The sequence below is a fragment of the Populus alba genome, chromosome 1, assembly GCF_005239225.2.
Source record: "Populus alba chromosome 1, ASM523922v2, whole genome shotgun sequence".
Lineage (NCBI taxonomy): Eukaryota > Viridiplantae > Streptophyta > Magnoliopsida > Malpighiales > Salicaceae > Populus > Populus alba.
This window is the reverse complement of record NC_133284.1, coordinates 49,782,703-49,808,147: the sequence shown is the minus strand read 5'-3', so window position 1 is coordinate 49,808,147 and position 25,445 is coordinate 49,782,703. Positions and strand designations below refer to the sequence as shown.

The following is a 25,445-nucleotide window of genomic DNA, read 5'->3' as shown; positions in this document are numbered from 1 at the left end:
GGTTGGATGAAACAAGTTTCAATTTAACTGCATAAACAATTTTGGATATCTAGACCCACAATCGCTTCCTTGTAATAGGATGTAGGAAATTTCTACAATCCAGGAATCAACAGGCAACAATTCTCTAACATATAGTAATATCAATTACAGGTAACTATAAAAAACATTATGTGAATGTTAACAGAACGAACTTACATATCTTTTTCCGTTTTCTTGAGAACAGCTAGCATATTAATTGGCTGATCCTTCCACACACACACCCATATTATCATATTTTAACGAGTCACATTTCAATTGAAAATTAAATAATGATATAATACGAAAGGTTTTCTTTTGATACAGTATTGAGTAGTTGATTTTTTTTTGCTCCACCACTGTATACTATAGAGATGTTTTCGTCTTTGACCCGTTCCCAAAACTAGAGCTCTAGTGGTTCTGCACTTGATAGGCTAATCGCGTTCACTGATTCAAAGCAAGCCATGTTTCCTTGAGTCAAGAGCGATGGAAGTCAAGTTATAGAGCAACGAGTTAGGCCAATTTGGATGTTAGAATCATGGAATCAAAGTATCAAACTAACTATTTGGGATAAAAAATAGTTTTGTTAAATCAATACACCCATATCCAATGACAGTGCTTGACTATCTTTACAAAAGACCCACTAATTAATTACGGCAAAATACTTGATTATGAAGTAAATTGATTTGAAACCAAATGAATGTTTATTTTAGGATGCTATCCTACTAGTTCCTAACTAATCAAAGGTTGGTTTTTTTTTTTTTTTTTTATAGATATTTTTTTAAGAGGCTCACTAATTAAAGTTAATAAACTATTTCTTCAACTACTATGTATGTCCATAAGACACCATGCAACAAGCCTCCCTCTGTAAGAAACATAAAATGGGGCTCTTAATTAGTAAAATCATGCATGAATTGAAAAAAAAGGAAGACAACTTACTAGGCTTATGAAAATTATTATAAATATCATTTTTTTAACAACACTTTTATCATCACCTTCTTTCTAGAAAGTAATATAAATTACATCCAGGTAATTACCAACAACATTATTTGAATGTCAACATAATGAACTTGCATTTTTTATTCATTTTTTTTAGAACAAATAGCACATTTAAAATTTGGATTTCTCTTCACACACACTCTCTCTCAAGTCACACTTAATTAATCATTTCATTTTAATTTCTGACTGATAATTCTTATGTATGTGACCCACTAGGTTTCCTAATAAGTTGGTTTAATTATTAATCATAATTCTAAATAAAATATTATTAAATAAATTAAAAATTTTATTTTATTTTCATTTCAACAATTAATTTATTTATATTTGAAGATCAAGTATAATGTTTAACAACCTATCATATTTCTCTAAATATTATAAAAGTTATAAGTGGTTTGACTTAACTTTTTAATAACTAATTTGTATAAAAGCCATTGTCTTAACCCAACTCAAGCCCAAGGTTCAGCCAACCTAAGCTAACCTAGGTATATAAGGAAAAGTTTACAAGAGGAATGATTCTTTTTTTTTTTTTCTTCCTCTTTACAATGTGACCTTCACCCATATACACTATGGAATTTCGGTTTTAACTTGAGTTTTGGTTTCAAGATGGGTTGAAAAGTAAGTAAGTACCTCCCTTCTTATTGTTATTTTTTTTTGTTATGGTTTGATTATGGAAGGATAAAAAAAAAAGATAAGGGTTGTTATGATTTTGATGATAAAATGATTTAGGAGTTTAAATTGATGTATTAGGGTGTTAGTTGGACTGAAACGAATTGATTTGATGTCTGGATTATGGGTTTGTTGAAGAACAATTTGTGTTTTTGAGTAATATACAAAATTGAAGACTAGTAGATTAGGATTCTAGGAGTCCTGATCAACCATTCGTTCGATTCACTTGTTGCTACTGGCCGACCTGTTGGTTTGTGCAGTGGTCAATTAGTTGGTCAATCTAGTCGATCGGTTAACCTGATAGTAGAGTTTTATTGGGTCTGTTGGGTTCAATAAGTTTGGGTTGTGTTTGGGTTTGATCAAGTAAAATAGTTCAATGTTATATTTATGTTTTGGTCTCTAAGCTCAAAGTTTTAAATATTTTATGTTACTCTGTTGGCATTCCTCCTAACAATCTTCAATAGTCTCCGGTTTCGTATTCGTTTATTTTTTTCTTTTGTTTTCCGGGTGAGTGGGAAGATCATTAATATGCATGTAATGTAAATAATATATGTATGTTGATTATATGATGAGTACATCTAGTTATTTTCTTGAATATTTATAGTTGTTACTTTATTGTCCTAGTACTCATCTATTCTTGGAATTTTATTCGATATGGTATACATTGCTTTGATAATTATATGAATATCTATTATGCCTCGATATAGGACTTGTCAGTAACTCCATGCTAACGAAGAGTAATAAGTCTATGTGTATATAATATTCTGTATACCTAGTTGGTGAGAGAGACACCAACACATGGCAACTGATCCTTCCACAGTGGTCATTTTCAGGTGTCATTTGGTCACCTTCAAATGTCATTTGATCTCTGACATGTAATATTCCACTACTTTATAATAATATGCTTAGTATGTATATGTATATCAAGATAAATCAACTTGTAATCTATTAATATCTAAAATGTATATTAAATATTATTTTTTCACTGAGTTGGTTGAACTTGCCCTCCATTTTTAATATTTTTTCAAGTTCTTAGTTTCTTTTAGTAAGTGAATTTTGTTGAATGTTCCTGCCTTTTCAATTTTAGTTGGTATGCCTTGCTTGTTTCGCGAGGCTTTTCTTTTAGTTTTAATTCGATGTTTTAGACGCTTTATTATCATATTATTTTACTTAAAATTTGGATTTTGACAATGTAATTAGTATTATAGATTATTGTTTTTGTTTTAATCGTTGATGAGGAATTTAGAACTATCATTTTATGTTATTGGTTTTGATACCATAATATTTTGGGAGATTATAAAATGTAGTGTATTTTTAAATATATTCATTAATCATATATAAATAAATATATAATTTTTTTAAAAGTCACGTTTCAATTGACTATGACTAATATAAGAAATCCTAACAAAGGAAAATTAAATAATGACACAATACGAAAGGTTTACTTTTGATACAGTATTGAATACTTGATTTGTTTTTGGCTCCACCACTGTATTATAGTAATTTTTTCGTCTTTGACCCGTTCTAAAATTAGAGCTCTAGTAGTTGAGTACTTGATGAGATAATAGCGTTCAATGATTCAAGCCAAGTGTTTATGAGTCAAGAGTGATGGATACCAAAGTAATTAGAGGGATGTTTTGGATCAATTAGGATGTCAGAATCATGAAATCAAAGTATCAAACTGACTGTTTGGGTTAAAAAAAGTTGCATTAGTTGTTTTAAATAAGGTTGTTTGTTTTTATGGTTGAAATCAAGTTTTGTTTATATTTTAATATTTTTTTTTGCTTGAAATTAATATTTATTTTTAGTATATTTGGATCATTTTGATGTATTAATATCAAAAATAATTTTTTAAAAATAAAAAAAATTATTTTTATATATTAAAAAAAACAAATATTATTATACTCTCGAACAATACCAGTAGTGTTAATATTCGCAAATCTAATGGCAGTGCTTCACTTATCTTTACAAAAGACTACTAATTACGGTAAAATACTAGACTATGAATAGGAGATTTTCACATGCTTACCTTCTTGTTGAAGTAAATGGATTTGAAATCAAATTACTGTTTGTTTTTAGTATGGTATCCTAAGTATTTCCTAACTAATTAATTTTTTTTTTAAGATACTTAACTAATTAATGTTGATAAACTTATTTCTTCAACTACTATGTATGTCAATGTCTACGGCAACAAGCAATAAAGCCTCCCTCTAAAAGAAATATTAAAATTGACTCTTAATTGACAAAATCATTCATAAATTGAAAAAAGGAAAGCAACTCGCGAGGCTTCTGAAAATGTTAATAAACTTAGTTTTTTTTTTCTTTTTGTATCGATTCCTTGAAAGAAATTTCATAGGAAGTATTAGGAAAATCTAAGAGTTAAGGATGTTTCATAAATTATATATAATGAAGTTATGTCATTTTTAGGATAATTTACGTTTTCCACTAAAAACTTCTGAAAGATATTAAATAAAAGACTAAATTGGGGAATAAATTAGACTTTGAGGATCCAATTGATAGAAGTTTAAGTATGAGAACTATATTGAAAATTAATTTTAAAGCTGAGGGATTAATTTGATATTTATCCCTATTTGCTAATTTGGGGGAGAATCTTTATACTCTCCTACCTTTTTGGAAGCTAGCTCTTTAAGGTAGTAACACGTGAACCAATTAATTATCATTATGTTAAATGATCATTGACAAATAATCATATAATATAAAATACAACCTTGTTAAAAACTTCTATGCATATTACGAATGAAACTTGAAATTTTGAGAGCACCAAAAAAGACTAAGCATTGAAAAAGCAAAATACTGATGGAGAATGACATACAAAATGTGAGGAGAAATAAACCATCTAACGCTCTAATTAACCTCTATCTCGCATCCATGGTTGACAGAGATACATCATTTATGGAACCAATCTCTGCAGGCTTGCTGAGGCTCTTTTCCTCCACAATACTTCTTGCACTGGAAAATGCAGGCTGTTTGGGAAGAGGTAATTGTGCTTCACTTGTTAGCATTGATATAACATCTGACATAATCGGCCTATCAATTGCATTGTCTTCTACACATAGCAAGCCCACATGATGCATCTCAAGACTTGGTCTTCAGAGCACGATTCTCTTAGTATTGGATCCACCAGCTCAAATGGATTACCTGCTTTCCATAGCTCCCATGTCTGAACCAAGTTTACGTTTAATGTTAAAATTAAGCTTATGCAGATAGCAATGTATAATTTATGAGGTTGCATGAAATGAACTTACATATCCCACAAGATTGAGAGGGTGGCCGTCTATTTCAAGGAGGCCTTGGATTCTTCTACCACTCACAATTTCCAGCAGTAGAACTCCAAAACTGAAGACATCAGATTTCACAGAGAAAATGCCCTCCATGACATACTCAGGGGACATATAACCACTGTATGGACAAAGTGAATGTTATGTTACATTTAAGCACTTTAGAGAGTAATGACACATGGAACTGTAAATCTATACTTACCGCGTCCCAACAATTTGGTTTGTATTTCCTTCTAAATCATTGATCTTGAAAATTCTTGCCATGCCAAAATCAGAAATTTTGGGGTTCAGATTTTCATCAAGTAGTATGTTACCAGCCTTCAAATCTCGGTGAATTATCCTCAATCTCGAGTACTTATGAAGATAAAGTAGCCCTTGAGCTATCCCTTCAATGATTTCAAATCGCTTCTTCCAGTCTATGAGCTCCCTTTTTGATTGATCTGCATTTAAAACATAACAGTAAATATCCCAGCAATGTTATTCATCCAAGTCCACAACCTTTCAAGAACAGAGATCCATTCACTTTATAGTATGATGGCATAATTAACTTACCAAATATAAATGTATCCAAGCTTTTATTTGGCATGTATTCGTACACTAAAATTTTCTCTTCCCCTTGAATGCAGCAGCCTAGGAGTCTGACAAGATTCATGTGTTGCAATTTAGCTATGAGTATAAGCTCGTTTTTGAATTCCACCAGCCCTTGTCCTGAACTTCTAGACAGTCTTTTTACCGCTATCTCTCGCCCATCCGGCAATATCCCCTGAAGTAAAACAGCTCTCAACTCAATACTTGGCCTGAGATATAAAGTTAATAAGTTCTTCAATCCTTTTCTTGAAGTAATTTTTAACAAACTACCTTGTAAACTGGTCCAAAGCCACCTTGTCCAAGTTTATTGTCTGCAGAAAAGGAATTTGTAGCAGCCATAATTGTTGCTGCACTATATACCTTTAAATTATGGCCCTTGTTTCCGTCATTTTCGAGTTCAAGCGTATCGTTCGTTGAATCCAATGTCAGCAACTCATTGAGATACTTCTCTGCTAAGATTGATATGATAAAGTAAGCTAATCCCGGAATTCAACAAGTCTTAAAATCAGTAAATTTGTTTGTTATTTAGAAAATCTTACCTCTAAGTCTTCTCCTTCTCAGATACCACAAGATTCCCGCGAGCCCCATCAATGAAACAAATCCCACAGAAGCTAAAATAATCCATATCCAATTCCTTTTCCCTACATCCAATGGGAATTTATTTAAAATTAATTACATTGTTGGGTTATAAATTGGTAACCAGAAAACGAAAGAACAGCTAACCTGAAGAGCCTTGAACAATGATGTGGTATTGAATTGCATTTACACTCAGGTCTTGTGTAAAGCTTCCATAAAAAACGTGCATCCAGTATTGTTGGCATTATTGCCTATGGTACTAACACCAACACATTGACAATCTTTCCAGCAGATGTCCCTGCAATCACTAATGCTAAGACTAGAATTATCGTCGTACTTCCTAGGAACTGTGTTAACAAAGGAACCTGATCTCAATTCAAAACTGTTCCTATTGCTCCTGCATGCCGGTCCTGACCACCTCTCGCAACAACCATCTGTGTTATTTCCTTTACATGCTGTGCCCCCATATGTTCGTCCAGTACTTTGATCTGCTATGCTCCCATCATATTCCAACTGCCACATTGAAAAATTTCTTTGACCCTGAGCAGTAAGTTGTTTTGGAGAAACTTTGAACATTAAGTAATCCTCGTCTGCGTTAGAAACTGTTATAAAACTTTGATCCAGAGAAGGAATTTCGAAACTAGTATTGCTGGTGAATGATCCACTAGTCCAATAAATTACATCTCGCCGCTTCATGACCATCTCCTTTCCATTAGTGTCCCATTCCAAAGTGAAAGCACCAGCGGGAGTGGGTACTATGTCGCTCAACCACGACACGAGGGACCGAGTTTGGCCAGTTCTATGGTTGATCCCTAACTTCATTCCAGGCAAGAATGTGTCAGTAGGAAAGTCAAAGCTTTGCCATAAGACCTGTTGGCTGCCACAATTTTCATCTTTGAGAACAAAATTTCCTGAATCTTCTAAAATAGTTGTTATATTGCTTGCAGAAGATTGACTTGAATAGAACTCAACAGGATCACCTCCAGAGTAGGTGAGTTTCATATTTCCTGATCCATCTATTGCAAGAACCCCTGAATTGTCTGCTATGGGTTTGTCTCTGTTGGCTAGCCAAAAAGGGTGGCTTCTGTCATTGTTGTACCATATTCCCAAGTAGGAAGCATTCGACTCAGCAGAGCCAAGTCTTGTGAATCCTAAAGTGAAGAGCCCATTTTTGGAAACTAGAGTAATGGAAGAATTGAGGGAATCACCACCTTGGTACAGTGTGTCTGCCGCCAAAACGTGAGAGGCACAGAAGCAAAACAAAAGGAACCGGTAGATCCTTCTAGCCATGGAAGGTAACATTCATGAACAAGGAAGAAAAAAGTAAGAAGCATTCAATAGATGATGAGCCATGTTTCATGATCTACCTGAAATGAAATAAAAAATGAAGCCAACAATTTTGACCTGCCAGTTCGTTAATCAATGAAAGTGACCTTTTCTCTTTTCTAATTTCATAAGAAATTGAAAGAAAAAGAAAAAAGAAAAAAGAAAAGAAGGCAAACAAGAAATGGTTTTGTTGTAATTGGTCAACAGAGAGAACACATTAGTACAATGAGAAACTAACTAGGAAATTGTTCTGTTTCAAAGGGAAGTTTGGACCTGGCATATTACTAATAAATGATAACCCAAACAATGATTGAATGAGATGGTGTGCATTTGTGTGTGTATCGTCCTCACATTCCGTTGTATTTCTTAGCAAACCTGTTCACAGTAAGATGGTGTGCATTTGTGTGTGTATCCTCGAACAACCTTTTACATATATTTGATCCTTTAACTTTTCACATCATAAATTATAAATCCCAAAAAATTCATTCAAATCATAAACTATAAGTCCCTAAAAATTCATGAAATTCAATTTTGATCCCAAACTTTATTTTTCTTAATTTTTAATCTCTTGTTAGAGAGAGTGAAGAGAAAACGTCTGGATTTTGGTGGTAGAGAGAGAAAATCTCGGTTGAGAATGATTCTAGCCACAAAAAAAAGGTGATTTCGGTGTTCATGAGTTTTTTTTGTTATTTAGAGAGTTTAACCTAAGTGTTTGTTTCCTTAAACTTGTCTAAAATGATAGATTTGAGCCTAAAAATAATTTTGATTTTAGGTTAATTATGGGTTTTGGAGCAAATTTTTTAAGTTTTTAGAAGCTATGGATATGATTGTATAGTGTTTAGGTTTTTTTTTTTTTAAAAATATAATTGAAAATGAGTTTTTATTTTGTCTAAAATAGCCTAGCCTGATTTTTCATGGATATGAGGTAACTAGCTAGAATTTGGGTAGGGCAGACAATGTTTTATTTATGATTTTTGTGAAAGAATTAATTAAGAAAATTTTAAAAATAAGGCTCAAGACCTTTAAGCCATTCAAACTTGAGAGCCTATGGTTTTTTTTTTTTTTAAGTAGAAATTTCACAATTATAATAATTTTATAATTTTTTTTGTAAAATATTTTATTCCATAATCTTTATTTTTACTCTAGATTTATTAATTAATATTATATTCATTAATGAAATATAAATAAATATTAAAAATATTTATATATATATATATATATATATATTATAGTAAATTTTTCGTCTTTGACCCGTTCTAAAATTAGAGCTCTAGTAGTTGAGTGCTTGATAAGATAATTGCGTTCAATGATTCAAAGCATCATCAAGTGAATCCAAGCCAAGTTTCTTCGAGTTAAGAGGGATGGATGCCAAAGTAATTAGAGGAACGTTTTAGGTCAACTACGATGTCAGAATCATGCAATCAAAGTATCAAACAAAATATTTGGGATAAAAAAAAGGTTGCATTAATTGTGTTAAATCACTAAAAGGATATTTGTTTTTATGATTCATGTTGTAACCCATTTTTGGGTCCCCTGAAAAATAAAATAAATAGCCAAAAGAGATTAGAAAAATAACCGGAGGCAAAAGCGCCCGGAAAACAGGCAGAAAATTGGTCAAGGAATTCAAAAATACAAGGATTAAATTTTTGACAGTATATTCTTGAAGGATGAAAGCTCTATTGAGAAGGAAAATTTGAATTTTGAGGAGAAAAGCCCAAATTTGGATTTTTTATGGGCTTAATTGGATTTTTATGGGCTTAATTGGATTTTTATGGACTTAATTGGATTTTTATTTGAATTTATAGAAGATTTGATTCCAAAAAAATTGATTTTTAAGTCAATTTGGGCTTTAATTTAAAGAAATTTAAGTTCTGGGGCCAAAATATATTTTTTAGAAATTTATTGGGTCAAATCAGGGGCTTAATTGCATAAATATTGAAGTTTAATGGCCAATTAGGGACTTAATTGTGAAAATCCGAAACCAGGGACCAATTTGGAGAAGGCGCAAAGATAGAGGGGGCTGTTTGGAATTGTTTCAGGGGCTTAATTGAAGAAATTGGAAGTTTATTGATCAATTAAGGGCTTAATTGTGAAAATCAGAGGCCAAGGACCAAAGTGAAAAACGCGGCCAACTATAGGGGTAGGGACCGAATTTGGCAGGGACGCAATTGAATTTTATTCTTGATTGAAGGACTCGATTGAAGGACTTAATAGAACAAATGACAAATTAGGGACTGATTTAAAAACAAAGTTTCTGGCGTTTTTTTTTAAATGAAACGGCGCGTTTTGTCCAAAACGACGCCGTTTCATGCATAAGTGTTAAAAAAAAAAAAAAAAAAAAAGGGGAAACCGAACGGTGCCGTTTTGAACGGCACTGTTCACTGTCTTCTTCCCCCCGAACGTTACAGCGGGGAAGAAGAAAAACTTTGTATTTTTTATTCTTTTTTGCAGGTCCCCCTTACCAACCGACAGAGACCCTACGCCGGTGGGCCACCGACAGAAACAATGGCCGACAACCCGCCTCGTGGCCGAAGCCGAGGGAGGCCCGCCGCTCCCTGACAGCCGCTCCTCAACCCGCTCCTAGGTCCACGAAAAAAAGCCCCGCCCATGGTGCTATAAATAGAAGACTGAAAGGGAGAACACGGGAGGAAAAAAGAGAGAAAGGAAGGAACCCCGAAACAAAGAAAAAAAAACGAAGAGAGAGAGGAAGAGAGAGAAACCTTGTAACAGAGGAGAGAGAAGCCGCCGTCCGTGAAGCGAGGACACTGCCACCACCACCGCAGCTCCGCCAGCACCAGGTACGCCTCCTCTCCTCCCCCTGCATTTTTTCTGTTAATATATATATGTTTTGCCTCCTGCATGCAGAATCGTTCTGCATGCAGGAGACGGGGGGGGGGATTAATTCCCCCCCCCCCCCGTGTTTTTTTTTTTTTTTTTTTTTTTTTTTCTCTGGGCCAGATTGTGTCTGGCCCAGAGTTATGTGGACGGGCCAAAGGGATCTGGCCCAGTCCGGCGGTCTGGCCCGGGTCCGGCCCAGACCGAGGTTAATTAGTTTCTGGGCCGAGTTCGGCCCAGTACCTGTTGGGCCGAGGTCGGCCCAACGACTGTTTGGGCTGGGTCCGGCCCAGTTTGGTTTGGGCCGGCCCAGCCCCTTTTTAATATATTAATATATTATATTATATATTATATTATTATTATATGTGTATCTACATATATACATTTTTTTTCCTTTAAAAAAAAATGTAAAAAAAAAATAATTTTGGTTGTTATTTTCTTTTCATATAAATATATTGTTGCTTTACACATTTGGTTTTGTATTTTTATACTGTAAAGATACAAAACCAGTGTTAAAAATACCCGGTTTTTTCGTCAAAATATCAAAGATTTTCAGAATAAAAAAATGTTTTCGCTTTCAAAAAATTTCTAAAAATTCCCTAAAAATATTGTTGATTTTTCTGCATATTTTTAAAAAATGGTTTAATTTTGGTTTGTATTTTTATACCGTAAGGATACAATCTCAGTATTAAAATACCCGATTTTCGTCAAAGCATAAAAAAAATATTTTCTAAAAATTGTTTTTTTTGTTTTAAAATACGGCCTAATCTCTCCAATATATATACATAAATATTATAACATCATATTTTCACACAACAAAGAAAATTTTCAAAAACAATATATGTATTAACATGCAATTTGGCTTTAATAACCAGTTTATTCAAGCCATGAGAACTAGGCCAATATTTCAAAAAAATTTAAAAATCTTTTTGTTTTATTTTAGTATTTGGGATTACGAATTTATACGTAAAACGTATTCCTAAGTATTATTAATAAAATTTTGGTATGAACGTTAGAACGGTTAGGATTTTTACCCGATAAGATAAAAACCTCCTTACTGAGGGGGATTTTTCTTGAACCATAGACAGACCAACAACTAGGAAAACACAATAACACTTTAGTTTTGTTTTTTTATCAGACAATAAAACAATGCAGCTTACCTTAGGTAGGGCGTATTTGGGGTGCTAATACCTTCCCTTTACGCAATCAGTCTCCGTACCCGATTTCTGAGACCAGTTAGGGTTCCTAGTGGCCGAAATACTAGGTGGCGACTCCAAAGAACCATATAATAAAAAATAATTCGCCAGTCGAACCCGCAATATTGAAAAAAACAATTATTTTTTGGGGTGCGACAATTCAAATCATGTTTTGTTTAATTTTGAATATGTTTTTTTAGTTGAAATTAAAATGTTTTAGTTTTTTGAATCATTTTAATATAGATATTAAAAATAATTTTTTTAAAAATAAAAAAAATATTCTTTTCATGTATTTGAAAAACAAAACACTTTAAGAAATAATAATTACTATTCTTCTAAAAAATACTTAATAATATTGATAGACCCAAATCTAATGGCAGTGTTTGACTTATCTTTTCAAAAGGCTACTAATTACGGTAAAATACTTGACTATGAATAGGAGGTTTTTCACTTGCTTACCTTCTTGTTGAAGTAAATTGATTTGAACTTGCTTCCCTTCTTGTTGAAGTAAATTCATTTCAAATCAAATTACTGTTTGTTTTTAGTATGGTATATATCTTTTAAGATACTTAACTAATTTCACACCTTTTCTTAATTTTTTTGACTTTATAAAATAGTTGGTGCTACTTGGTATGAGAATGTGACACATGAAAAGACCAAGAAATTTCTTGGAACCTTTTTATACAACCTAGGACAAGTAACTTCTCCTAGTCAAGTCTATATCTCATAAATTTGAAAGATAGCCGCAGACAAGGAAATCCCACATGAGATATTTTTCTCCAAATTAATAGTAATTTAAAATAAAATAAGTCACACAAACTTTCTAATGAAAACAAGTATGACTTGAATCCAACCATTGGTTAGGACTAAAATTTTATGAGCGTGTTTTATATGCCTAGTTTTACAATAGATCAATGGTTTATAACCAACTAAGGTTGTTTTTGTATACAAATCCATGTCTTTTTTTTGTTACAATAAAGAAAAATTAATGTATAAATACAAATTTTCTAATGATTTTACTCTGATAACATAGAGAACAGTCTGAAGTTTGACTATCTATCAAATATGAGTAACTAGTTTGCTACTTTGTTCATGATTTGTATATTTTCACATATATGTTCTGTGAAAAAATCCCGCGCGCGGCATCAGCTGGCGATTTATGTCTCGTTGTTTGTATCGCTTGAATTGGTTCGTTAGGAGTCACCACCTAGTATTTAATTGAGGTTACTAGGAAACCCTGGTGGACTGGTCATGGTCAAAGATTCGCGGGTAAGGGACTGATTGTGGTTAGGGAAGATGTTAGCACCCCTAACACACCCTACCTGAGGTAAGCTGCTCCGTGGACTTGACATGTTAAAGAAGTTTTAAAAATTATCTTTTCATCGGATTTTAAAAATCTAACTTCCGTACAAGTTTATACCGTGATCCAATCAAAATATTAAATCCTTCTTTATTCTTTGCTGTCTCATCACAAAAAAAATTCATTAAACAAATGTAAACATGCATTTTTTATTATATATTTCTTTCTTTTTCTTTTTTTCTTTTACATTTACATTTACATTTACAAAAATGCAAATTCAAAAACTAAATAAAAATTACATTAAATAACTTAAAATTTACAAAATAGTCCCCCAACACTCTAGGAATTGCAGGGGAGGACATCTGGGGACTGCATGAACAGTGCCGGCGCGTGGATCCACGCACCACAGTCACTGGCGGCGCGTGGATCCACGCGCCGCTGCTGGAAACCAGAAAAAACAGAGGCGCCTGGAGCGGCTTCTTCTCCTCTTCAATTTTCAGCCGGCGGTGAGGGTCCGGTCACCTGCAAACACAAGAAAAACACACAGAGCAGTCGGTTTTACTTTGTTGTTTTTTTTTTAGATCAGTTTCGTTTTTTCCTTTTTTAGATCTGCAATCAAATCCTTCTATTCCCGGTGGCTGCTCCTTCGTTCTTCAGACAGCGGAGTGTTGGGTGGCTCGCCGGGCGTTGCTGCGATGGAAGAGGGGATCGTGGGTCTGCCACCGGTTGAAGGAGATGATGACGGTGCTGCCCCGGCGCTGGATCTGTTCGGTCGTCGCTGCTGTGGAAGGAAACCGAAGGAGAAACAGCCGTGGCTGAGGAGGAGATCGTGACCTGGGAGGCGCCGGAGCTGGAAGCTGTGGGAAAGAAGAGAAAAATAAATCAAACCCACGGGGAGAAGAGTTGTGGCTGGTTCTCCGTGGGGAAAGGAGAGTGGTGCTGCTGGTGGGTCTGTGTTGATGACCGGGCTGTAGGGAAGGAAGGAAAATGAATGTGTGGGGGTCGGTTGGCTGATTTGAAAGAAACACAGCCAAGGGGCAGCTGGTTAAGGGAGAAGAAGATGAAAATAACGAAAAGGAAGGGCTGTCTTGGCTGAGAGGGAGACGGGTCGCAGGGAGAGAGGCGAACAAGTGGGGAGCAGCTGCTGTTTTGGGAGAGAAAAATCCCAACCGGGTGGAGGAGGTCGTGCGTTGCTCCGGGTCGGAAAAATGAAAAAGAACACTGGGGGGGGGGCGGCGGCTGGCCTTCGTGAAGGAGAGGAAATCAGTTCAGTTTTTTTAGGGTTTTTCCCTTTTGTGTTCCCTCCTTCAAATTACAAAATACCCCCCCTCACTGATTTTTGTAGGCTGCTATTTATAGGCAAAATATTTTTTTCGGGCTTCCAAATTGGTCCCTCAAGTTTTATGTTCAATTCACTTGGTAAAAATTAAATTTGGTCTCTTAAAATTTCAATCTTTTCAATTAAGTCCAAATTAGGCTCTCAAACTTAATTTTTCACCAATTAAGCCCCCAAATTAATTTGACCCATTTAAAGTATAATTAAGTCCTTGCACTTAATTAAATCCTTCAATTGGACCTAAATTAATTCTGAAACATAATTAAAATTTAATTTGGCCCATGATTAAATCAAATTGGCCCATTAAAATTTTAATTATATCATTGGACTTAATTCTTATGCAAATCCATCCAATAATTATTTAATTTGACCTTTGAATATGCATTTAATTTGACCTTTGATTTTTGCCTATTTTTGCAGTCCTTTTTTATCAGCTTTCTCCATAGTGCCAGCCTTTATTTTATTTTTTGATTTTTATTTTGAAAATTTAGGGAATGACCCAGAATTGGGTTATGACATGTTCTTTTGCCAGATGTGTAATCCGCCATTGTTTGAGAGCACTTCTGGAAAGTTGGTTTAGTAGCAATTTGCGAAAAGTAATGTTTCTATCAATAACTTCTATACCCACAAATTGTAGCATCAAATATATCAGATTTCCTATATGCTGATATTCAAACGTACAGAAAAAGGTCATAATATGTAGGTGCTTGTATATGAACAAATCAGTGAAAATTCAGTGCAGTATGAAAGAAATACCAGGGAAGACTCTATTTTTGTAGAGTCAGAATTTTTGCCTCTTCAGATACCTTTTACATTAACCCCGTTGACTTCAGGATCTTACATGTGGTCATCATGCTTGGAAGGAAACAGCGAGGAAGAAGCCTAATTAATGACCAGTACCTTAATAAAGAAACATTAGAATCAAATGAAAGATTCTGTTAATGAAATTATTTTACTTCTTTTTCTTAACACCCTCCAATAGCCAAGCATGACGAACAAGTAAAGAATATATTCACATTAAATGTGTTAAGAATTTTGAAAAAAAGTCTTGGCCGATTTGTGTACTGGTTCGAGAATATTTAAAAATAAATGAATCAAGTAAAATTTTAATAGTATTTGATAAAATGGTTATCAATACAATTTGTTTTTTTTTTTTATCAATTTAACATAAAGTTTTTTATTATATATATTGTTATTCGATCAAGAAATCAACCATATTTAATTTTTTAGTTGTTACCTCAAGATTCGGTTTTTAAAAAATTTATTTCACTTTTCCTCACGTTTGAATGATTTAAATTTGGGAAGAAAAAAAAACAAAAACTCAACGTACAAAAGTCTTCTTAAAATTCAACTAGCGAGGAGTTGGTCCCACTTGTAAACTTGCACTAGATGGCATAGTTTGAAATTTCATGGAACCTACTAATGATGTTGGCTCCAATTCCGCAGAGGCATTCGGTCTCATAGTTTTGAGGTGGATTTTGTCATAGAAAAACTTTTCAAGAGAGGTAGTACCATGAATTTATGAGCTTCCGTGGACCCTTAATTCTTAATTTATATGGAATATTGATATTATCATAACTTTCATAGTCGAGGAGATTGGAATCTAAGAGCACATAGCTTAGGTTTCCAAAGATGATGTCACTGATGATATGAGTCCAAATATGTTGCGTGATTGACCCTCAATCATATATGCTCGTTTAACCTTATAACTTTTCCTTCCCTTACTTTAACTTTTCTCTCAAATATACCAAAAATTCAGCAACATCTAATCTTCATCTTTTGGGTTTAAAAATGGTTGAAGAAGCAAGTATCATAATTCTCCTGTTGTTTTTTATTAGGGATTTAATAATTAGTGGACTAAAGAAGTGTTTTAGGGTTTTTATGATGTTTAATATATTGATTTGATGTATGGATAATTAAAGATGTGTAATTGATGGGTTTTAGAAGAACACGTTGAATGGAATTTGTAGTTGTGGTAGATATTGACTTGATACCTTCTACTTTAACCACCAATGACTTCAGGATCTCACATCTGGTCATGCTTGGAAGGAAACAGCAAGGAAGAAGCCTAATGAATGACCGTTACCTAAATAAAGTAACATAAGAATCAAATGAAAGATTTCTTCAATGATATTCATTTACTTCTTTTGTATTAACACACTCCAATCGCCGTGCATGATGGACAAGGAAAGAGTGTATTTACATTAAATATGTTAACAATGCTTTTCAGATTGCTTGAACCGATAAAAGTTAAAAAAATAAATAAATAAAAGATTAACTTGATCGAACTCGGTAAATATTCTAGGTCAACTCGGGATAAAACAATGATAAAAACCTGTTGATTTTTTTGAAAATTTTTTCTTGTCAAAACAAGGTTACTGAGATTATTTAAAAAAAAAAACCGATTTGGGTTAGCTAGGTTAACCCTCCTAAATCATGACTTGAACTTTGCCTATAGTTAACTCTCGGGTTATGTTTGAAAACCATAATAATAATAACTTTTATCTATACGTTGACTTGGTCAATCCGTGTTAACTCTTTTAATTTGTGACTTGAGCCTTATGCTGACTGACCTTCAAGTTGAGTTTTAAAATTATAATAACAACAAATTTAATCTTTATATTGACCTGGGTTAACCGGAGTTGACCCTATTGATTTGTGCCTCGAGCCCTGCCCAAGTTTGAGCCCCAAAATATGTTTTAAAATTATAATAACCCCTTTTATTTTATGTTGACCTCGGTCAACCAAGGTTGATCCTTTTGACATGTGACCCGAGCCTTATATCGGTTTGACCCGAGTTGGTTTTAAAATTATGATAATAATCAATTTTATTTTTAAGTCCAAATTAGGCTCTCAAACTTAATTTTTCACCAATTAAGCCCCCAAATTAATTTGACCCATTTAAAGTATAATTAAGTCCTTGCACTTAATTAAATCCTTCAATTGGACTTAAATTAATTCTGAAACATAATTAAAATTTAATTTGGCCCATGATTAAATCAAATTGGCCAATTAAAATTTTAATTATATCATTGGACTTAATTCTTATGCAAATCCATCCAATAATTATTTAATTTGACCTTTGAATATGCATTTAATTTGACCTTTGATTTTTGCCTATTTTTGCAGTCCTTTTTTATCAGCTTTCTCCACAGTGCCAGCCTTTATTTTATTTTTTGATTTTTATTTTGAAAATTTAGGGAATGACCCAGAATTGGGTTATGACAGCTGCCCCGCTCTTTACAATGCTTATGATAGAAAGTCTCGTAGGGGACTTTATATAGTAAGCGTTGTAAAGAAGAAAAAAGGAAGATGTTTTTTTTTTGTGAAAATTCAAAGATTTTGAAATGGTCGAATTGTCATGGGTGACCTACCCGGGTGAAGAACACGAAGATGTTTTAAAGTGGTGAAAAATACAGAGATTTTTCAAAGAGGTGAAAAATATGGAGATTTTTCAAAGTGGTGAGAAATACGAAGATTTCTAAAAATGGTTTTATTGTTATGGGCAACCGGCCCAGATGAAAGGTTTTGAAAAATACAAAGATTTTTTCAAATAGGTGAAAAATGCAGAGATTTTTCAAAGTGGTGAGAAATGCAAAGATTTCTCAAGATGGTGAAAAATTTTAGAGGTGGTGAGAAATGCAAAGGTTTCTCAAAATGATGAAAAATGCAAAGATTTTTCAAAGTGGTTTTGTTGTAATGGGCAAACGGCCCAATTGAAAGGTTTTGAAAAATACAAAGATTTTTTCAAAGAGGCGAAAAATGCAGAGATTTTTCAAAGTGGTGAGAAATGCGAAGATTTCTCAAAAATGATCTTGTTGTGATGGGCGACTTGCCCAGATGGAAAGTGATGAAAAATGCAAAGATTTTTCAAAGTGGTGAGAAATACAAAGATTTCTCAAAGTGGTGAAAAATACAAAGATTTTTCAAAGTGGTTTTATTGTAATGGGCAACCGGCCCGATGGAAAGGTTTTGAAAAAATACAAAGATTTTTTTCAAAGAGGTGAAAAAATGCAGAGATTTTTCAAGATGGTGAAAAATTTTAGAGGTGGTGAGAAATGCAAAGATTTCTCAAAGTGGTGAAAAATTCCAAGATTTTTCAAAGTGGTGAGAAATACAAAGATTTCTCAAAGGGGTGAGAAATGCAGATATTTTTCAAAGGGGTGAAAAATACAGAGATTTTTCAAAGTGGTGAGAAATGCAAAGATTTCTCAAAGTGGTCTTGTTGTGATGGGCAACCGGCCCAAGTGAAAAAGTTTGAGAGTGGGGAGAAATGCAAGGATTTCTCAAAATTGGTGAAAAATGTAAAGATTTTTCAAGGTGATGAAAAATGCAGAGATTTTTCAAAGTGGTGAAAAATGCAGAGATTTTTCAAAGTGGTTTTATTGTTATGGGCAACCGGCCCAAATGGAAGATGAAAAGAGTTTTGAAAGAAGTCTGATTATAATGGGTGACCTGCCCGGGCGAAAAGATAAAATGTCTGAAAAGGACGACATGATAGGACTCGATGGGGAACGAGGGCTGAAGAGCGCACTCGAAAGGAGGTAGGGTTAGAAAAACACACTACCTAAGAGGTGAATGCTCCAAGGCGCACTCTAAAGGAGGTAAATAGGGCTAGAAAGCACACTACACAAGAGGTGAGGGCTCGGAGGAGCTCTAAAAAAGCAGGGTTTGGAAAACATACTACCTAAGAGATTAGGGCTCGAAGGCGCACTCTAAAGGAGGTAGGGTTGAAAAACACACTACCCGAGAGGTGAGGTCTCGAAGATGCACTCGAAAAGAGGTAAGGTTTGAAAACGCACTACCTAAAGTGGTGAGGGTTCAAAGGAGCATTCGAAAGGAGGTAAGGTTGGAAAACGCACTACCTAAAGTGGTGAGGGTTCAAAGGAGCATTCGAAAGGAGGTAAGGTTGGAAAACGCACTACCTAAAGTGGTGAGGGCTCAAAGGAGCATCCGAAAGGAGGTAAGGTTGGAAAACGCACTACCTAAAGTGGTGAGGGCTCAAAGGAGCATCCGAAAGGAGGTAAGGTTGGAAAACGCACTACCTAAAGTGGTTGATGGCCCTAAGGCGCCCTCAAAAGAGGAGGTAGGGTCAGAAAACTCACTACCTAAGATGGTTGATGGCCCTAAGGCGCACTTAAAAGGAGATAGGGTTGGAAAACGCACTACCTAAGATGTGAGGGCTCGAAGTGTACTCAAAAGGAGGTAAGGTTGGAAAACGCACTACCTATAGGTGATCGAGGGCCAAAAGGTGCACTCGAAAAGAGGTAAGGAGGTAAGGTTGGAAAACGCACTACCTAAGGTGGTTAATGGCCCTAAGGCGCACTTAAACGGAGATAGGGTTGGAAAACACACTACCTAAGGTGGTTGAGGGCTCTAAAGCGCACTTAAAAGGAGATAGGGTTGAAAAACGCACTACCTAAAGTGGCGATCGAGGGCTCAAACGTGCACTCGAAAAGAGGTAAGGAGGTAAGTTGGAAAACGCATTACCTAAGGTGGTTAATGGCCCTAAGGCGCACTTAAAAAGAGATAGGGTTGGAAAACACACTACCTAAAGGGTTGATGGCTCTAAGGCGCACTTAAAAGGAGGTAGGGTTGAAAAACGCACTACCTAAGGGGTTGATGGCTCGAAGGCGCACTAAAAAGGAGGTAAGGTTGGAAAACACATTACCTAAGGTGTGAGGGCTCGAAGGAGCACCTAAAAAGGAGGCAGGGTTGGAAAACACACTACCTAAGAATTAAAGGCTCTAAGGCGCACTCAAAAGGGGAGGTAGGGTCAGAAAACACACTACCTAAGATGGTTCGGGGCTTTAAAGCGCACTAAAAAAAGGAGGTATGGTTAGAAAACACATTACCTAAGGGGTGAGGGCTAAAAGACGCCCTCAGAAGGAGGTAGGGTTGGAAAACACACTACCTAAAAGGTTAGGCTTCAGCAACCCGCTCAAAAAGAGGTGATGGTGAGACACCGATCTGTCAAGGATGAAAGTAATGCATCATGATCAATATGCATGTATACTTACCTGAGAAGTATAGGTCCCCTTTTTCTTCATGGAGTTCTCCTTTTCTCAAAAGTTTGAGTCTCTGATAATAAGCTTTGATGGCTCTTTTCGCTCTTGCTTACTCTAGTCATATCTTACGATCTTGGCCTCTAAGAAAGACTTGATGTCATCATTTCTTTGTTCTCCACCCCTTTTATCTCAAGGGTTGCAAATTTTGCCCAATAGTTTCTTCGAAAGGGAATCACGGAGCAAGCTCTACCAGATGTTTTTGATTGCCCCCTAGCTTGATCATGCCCCCAAGTATTCAATTCGGGTTTGGGGATGAGGCTATGTGACGGAAGGTTTGACAAGGAGTTGTTTTCATGTAGAATTTTTGGAATTTCAAAGCTATTCCAGACACATAAATCATTTTAACATCGATTCAAAGCGAACTCATTCTGAAGAAATTCAAGTGATTCCTATGGAGAGGTTTTCAGAAGTGATGAAAACTTTTTGTTTTGATTTTGGTGAAAAATATGAAGTGACATTTGGTTGGTCACAAAAGGTTGAAATTTCAATTTGTGGGTTATTGAGAACTGTTGGTGAAGCATTCATTTTATTTGCATGAATAATGACTTTATCTCGCATGAGAAAGCACTGCCTATCGATCCAGATTGCTTGCCTTTGATCAGAAAGGGCTTCATTAGGCACGTAATGTAGGCTTGGGCTATTGGCTATGAAGAAAAGGATATTTGTAGGCTCAAAAGGTGTTTAAGGGATTTTAAGACTAAGAATCACTAGTGCTTATATCGCAAACTCTTTTGTTCATACATTTCTGGACCTTGGAATTGATTTGTAAAAATGGTCCACAGTGCCCCCCAGTGTTGGGTTTGGGATGTTTCTCTTTGTTTTTTTTTTCTTCATTTGATTTTGAGCATCATTGCATTGGCCTTTTTTTTTTTTTTTTTTTTGCTCAAATTTTTTGGATCCTTTGGATTTTTCTTCATGCGCCCTAGCTTTATATGGGCACCTTTGATGATTGAGAATTTTCTTTTATGCCCCCCAGTATTGTTTGGGCACTTTCATCGTTGAAGACTTTTTCATGCCCCCAAGAGTTATTTAGGCACTTTCAATCATTATGGATTTTTTTGCACTTGCCCCCAGTGCAGGGTGTGATCCTAGCCAAGGTTATTTTTCAAGAAAAATTTATTAGGCTCAAAAGGGGACTGCAAATGATATATTTCAGCAATGTGAAAGGATTATCAAACATGGCCTTTCTTCATCTCAAATGCATGCATTTAGGATCGGTAAGCCTTGCTTTCATGCGAGTATGCAGCGTGATTTCTCATTATTCATGCAATCAAAACTCAGCTTTTGGAGTCACTTCATGGTTTTTTTTTTTTTTTGGGTTTTCTACGTGTATGGTTACCTCTCTAAGGAATCACCTGAATTTCCAGAACTCTTTTGTTTCGGACAAACATCAACATGATTTCTGTTTTTGTATTAAACTTTGAATTCCCAAAAATCTTTGTGAAAACATGCATAGTTTTGGGAAGAAAAAGGGAAACGCACCACAAGATTTTGGGCGCGATGGTTTTATGCTTAAAGGTTATGTTCAATGTGTTATTTGCATGAAACCACAACAAAAAAAAGGCATGTGATGAACACAGCAAAACACATGATCTTATTAACAAGAAAGGCTCAATGGACAGGAAAAGTCTTGTGGAATTTGGAGCCAAATTACCAATAAAAATTGGAAGAGGTTGAAACAAAAAATCAAGTTTTTGGAGGCATGATCAAACAGAGGTAGTTATTTTGGCAGAGCAAAAACAGGCTCCATTCTGCAACGGTGATGCAATTCCCCTTAAGATTGTGTTGAGGCTCTTGATCATGTTGGTCCCCAATTTCTTCGGGCTTTGTTGGGGTTTTGAACAAAAATGATAGGTCAATTGGAAGGACAAGAGGCATTTCTCAATATATGCTCGAGAAAGCTAGTGAGGCGAGCCACACTTGCTTTCAGAGACTCTAACTCTTATTGGAAATGGATGCTGCGGTGAGCACGCTCTTTGTCTCCAATGTTTTTCTCTTAAAATCAGGTGTTGTAGACTCGAAGGGGACCTACTTTTTATTCTGGTGCATGCATGACAAATGTATGAACATGAAATCTATATGATGAACTCGCCCTTCGAGGGGTGACAACATGGTCGTAACTCTTGTATGATGGAACAAGAATTATGATTTTTGCTCAAACTCTACAAATTTTCCGAGTGACGACCAATGTGTCACCCACAAATCTTGAGTTCAAGATTGCTTCAAGAAGGGTTCGCCCCGATGCAAATAAATAATAGCACATACGACCTAAGGACATGTTTTATTCATTGTGTGAACATGGGTAGGTTTTCTACCTGGTCTCAAAAGGGTCTATGAACTGCCCAGTGACGACCTCACGTGAAGGCAGTATAGGGGTTTACAAGGAATGGTTGGGGCACCATGTGACCGCCATTACCGAGTAAACACTCAGCTCATAGTTGGATGTTTCACAAATCTGAACCCCGACTGAAAGTCATGAGGTAGACTGCTACTCCCCACCTAACTTAGAAGCTTGTGTGTGCTTTCAAAAATAAATACGTGATGCATGAAACAATTCTATAAAATGCATGCATAAAATAAAACAAGACAAAAATGACAAAATTTAAACACATCAAATACACAAAGCTTAGTCCAATATTGTCAGAAACAGTACCTCCCCAGTGGAGTCGCCATTCTGTCGCTCGTCGAAAAAATCCCGCGCGCGGCATCAGCTGGCGATTTATGTCTCGTTGTTTGTATCGCTTGAATTGGTTCGTTAGGAGTCGCCACCTAGTATTTAATTGAGGTTACTAGGAAACCCTGGTGGACTGGTCATGGTCAAAGATTCGCGGGTAAGGGACTGATTGTGGTTAGGGAAGATGTTAGCACCCCTAACACACCCTACCTGAGGTAAGCTGCTCCGTGGACTTGACGTGTTAAAGAAGTTTTAAAAATTGTCTTTTCATCGGATTTTAAAAATCTAACTTCCGTACAAGTTTATATTTCTACACCGTAATCCAATCAAAATATTAAATCCTTCTTTATTCTTTGCTGTCTCATCACAAAAAAAATTCATTAAACAAATGTAAACATGCATTTTTTATTATATATTTCTTTCTTTTTCTTTTTTTCTTTTACATTTACATTTACATTTACAAAAATGCAAATTCAAAAACTAAATAAAAATTACATTAAATAACTTAAAATTTACAAAATAGTCCCCCAACACTCTAGGAATTGCAGGGGAGGACATCTGGGGACTGCATGAACAGTGCCGGCGCGTGGATCCACGCACCAAAGTCACTGGCGGCGCGTGGATCCACGCGCCGCTGCTGGAAACCAGAAAAAACAGAGGCGCCTGGAGCGGCTTCTTCTCCTCTTCAATTTTCAGCCGGCGGTGAGGGTCCGGTCACCTGCAAACACAAGAAAAACACACAGAGCAGTCGGTTTTACTTTGTTGTTTTTTTTTTTAGATCAGTTTCGTTTTTTCCTTTTTTAGATCTGCAATCAAATCCTTCTATTCCCGGTGGCTGCTCCTTCGTTCTTCAGACAGCGGAGTGTTGGGTGGCTCGCCGGGCGTTGCTGCGATGGAAGAGGGGATCGTGGGTCTGCCACCGGTTGAAGGAGATGATGACGGTGCTGCCCGGCGCTGGATCTGTTCGGTCGTCGCTGCTGTGGAAGGAAACCGAAGGAGAAACAGCCGTGGCTGAGGAGGAGATCGTGACCTGGGAGGCGCCGGAGCTGGAAGCTGTGGGAAAGAAGAGAAAAAATAAATCAAACCCCACGGGGAGAAGAGTTGTGGCTGGTTCTCCGTGGGGAAAGGAGAGTGGTGCTGCTGGTGGGTCTGTGTTGATGACCGGGCTGTAGGGAAGGAAGGAAAATGAATGTGTGGGGGTCGGTTGGCTGATTTGAAAGAAACACAGCCAAGGGGCAGCTGGTTAAGGGAGAAGAAGATGAAAATAACGAAAAGGAAGGGCTGTCTTGGCTGAGAGGGAGACGGGTCGCAGGGAGAGAGGCGAACAAGTGGGGAGCAGCTGCTGTTTTGGGAGAGAAAAATCCCAACCGGGTGGAGGAGGTCGTGCGTTGCTCCGGGTCGGAAAAATGAAAAAGAACACTGGGGGGGGCGGCGGCTGGCCTTCGTGAAGGAGAGGAAATCAGTTCAGTTTTTTTAGGGTTTTTCCCTTTTGTGTTCCCTCCTTCAAATTACAAAATACCCCCCCTCACTGATTTTTGTAGGCTGCTATTTATAGGCAAAATATTTTTTTCGGGCTTCCAAATTGGTCCCTCAAGTTTTATGTTCAATTCACTTGGTAAAAAATTAAATTTGGTCTCTTAAAATTTCAATCTTTTCAATTAAGTCCAAATTAGGCTCTCAAACTTAATTTTTCACCAATTAAGCCCCCAAATTAATTTGACCCATTTTAAAGTATATAATTAAGTCCTTGCACTTAATTAAATCCTTCAATTGGACCTAAATTAATTCTGAAACATAATTAAAATTTAATTTGGCCCATGATTAAATCAAATTGGCCCATTAAAATTTTAATTATATCATTGGACTTAATTCTTATGCAAATCCATCCAATAATTATTTAATTTGACCTTTGAATATGCATTTAATTTGACCTTTGATTTTTGCCTATTTTTGCAGTCCTTTTTTATCAGCTTTCTCCATAGTGCCAGCCTTTATTTTATTTTTTGATTTTTATTTTGAAAATTTAGGGAATGACCCAGAATTGGGTTATGACATGTTCTTTTGCCAGATGTGTAATCCGCCATTGTTTGAGAGCACTTCTGGAAAGTTGGTTTAGTAGCAATTTGCGAAAAGTAATGTTTCTATCAATAACTTCTATACCCACAAATTGTAGCATCAAATATATCAGATTTCCTATATGCTGATATTCAAACGTACAGAAAAAGGTCATAATATGTAGGTGCTTGTATATGAACAAATCAGTGAAAATTCAGTGCAGTATGAAAGAAATACCAGGGAAGACTCTATTTTTGTAGAGTCAGAATTTTTGCCTCTTCAGATACCTTTTACATTAACCCGTTGACTTCAGGATCTTACATGTGGTCATCATGCTTGGAAGGAAACAGCGAGGAAGAAAGCCTAATTAATGACCAGTACCTTAATAAAGAAACATTAGAATCAAATGAAAGATTCTGTTAATGAAATTATTTTACTTCTTTTTCTTAACACCCTCCAATAGCCAAGCATGACGAACAAGTAAAGAATATATTCACATTAAATGTGTTAAG

The 25,445-nt window shown here is 35.6% G+C and overlaps 1 pseudogene; it reads right to left on the bottom strand.

The window, feature by feature from the left end:
- Positions 1 to 4,410: 4,410 nt before the first annotated feature.
- On the bottom strand, positions 4,411 to 7,466 carry LOC118040132 (G-type lectin S-receptor-like serine/threonine-protein kinase B120; annotated as a pseudogene).
- Positions 7,467 to 25,445: the final 17,979 nt, after the last annotated feature.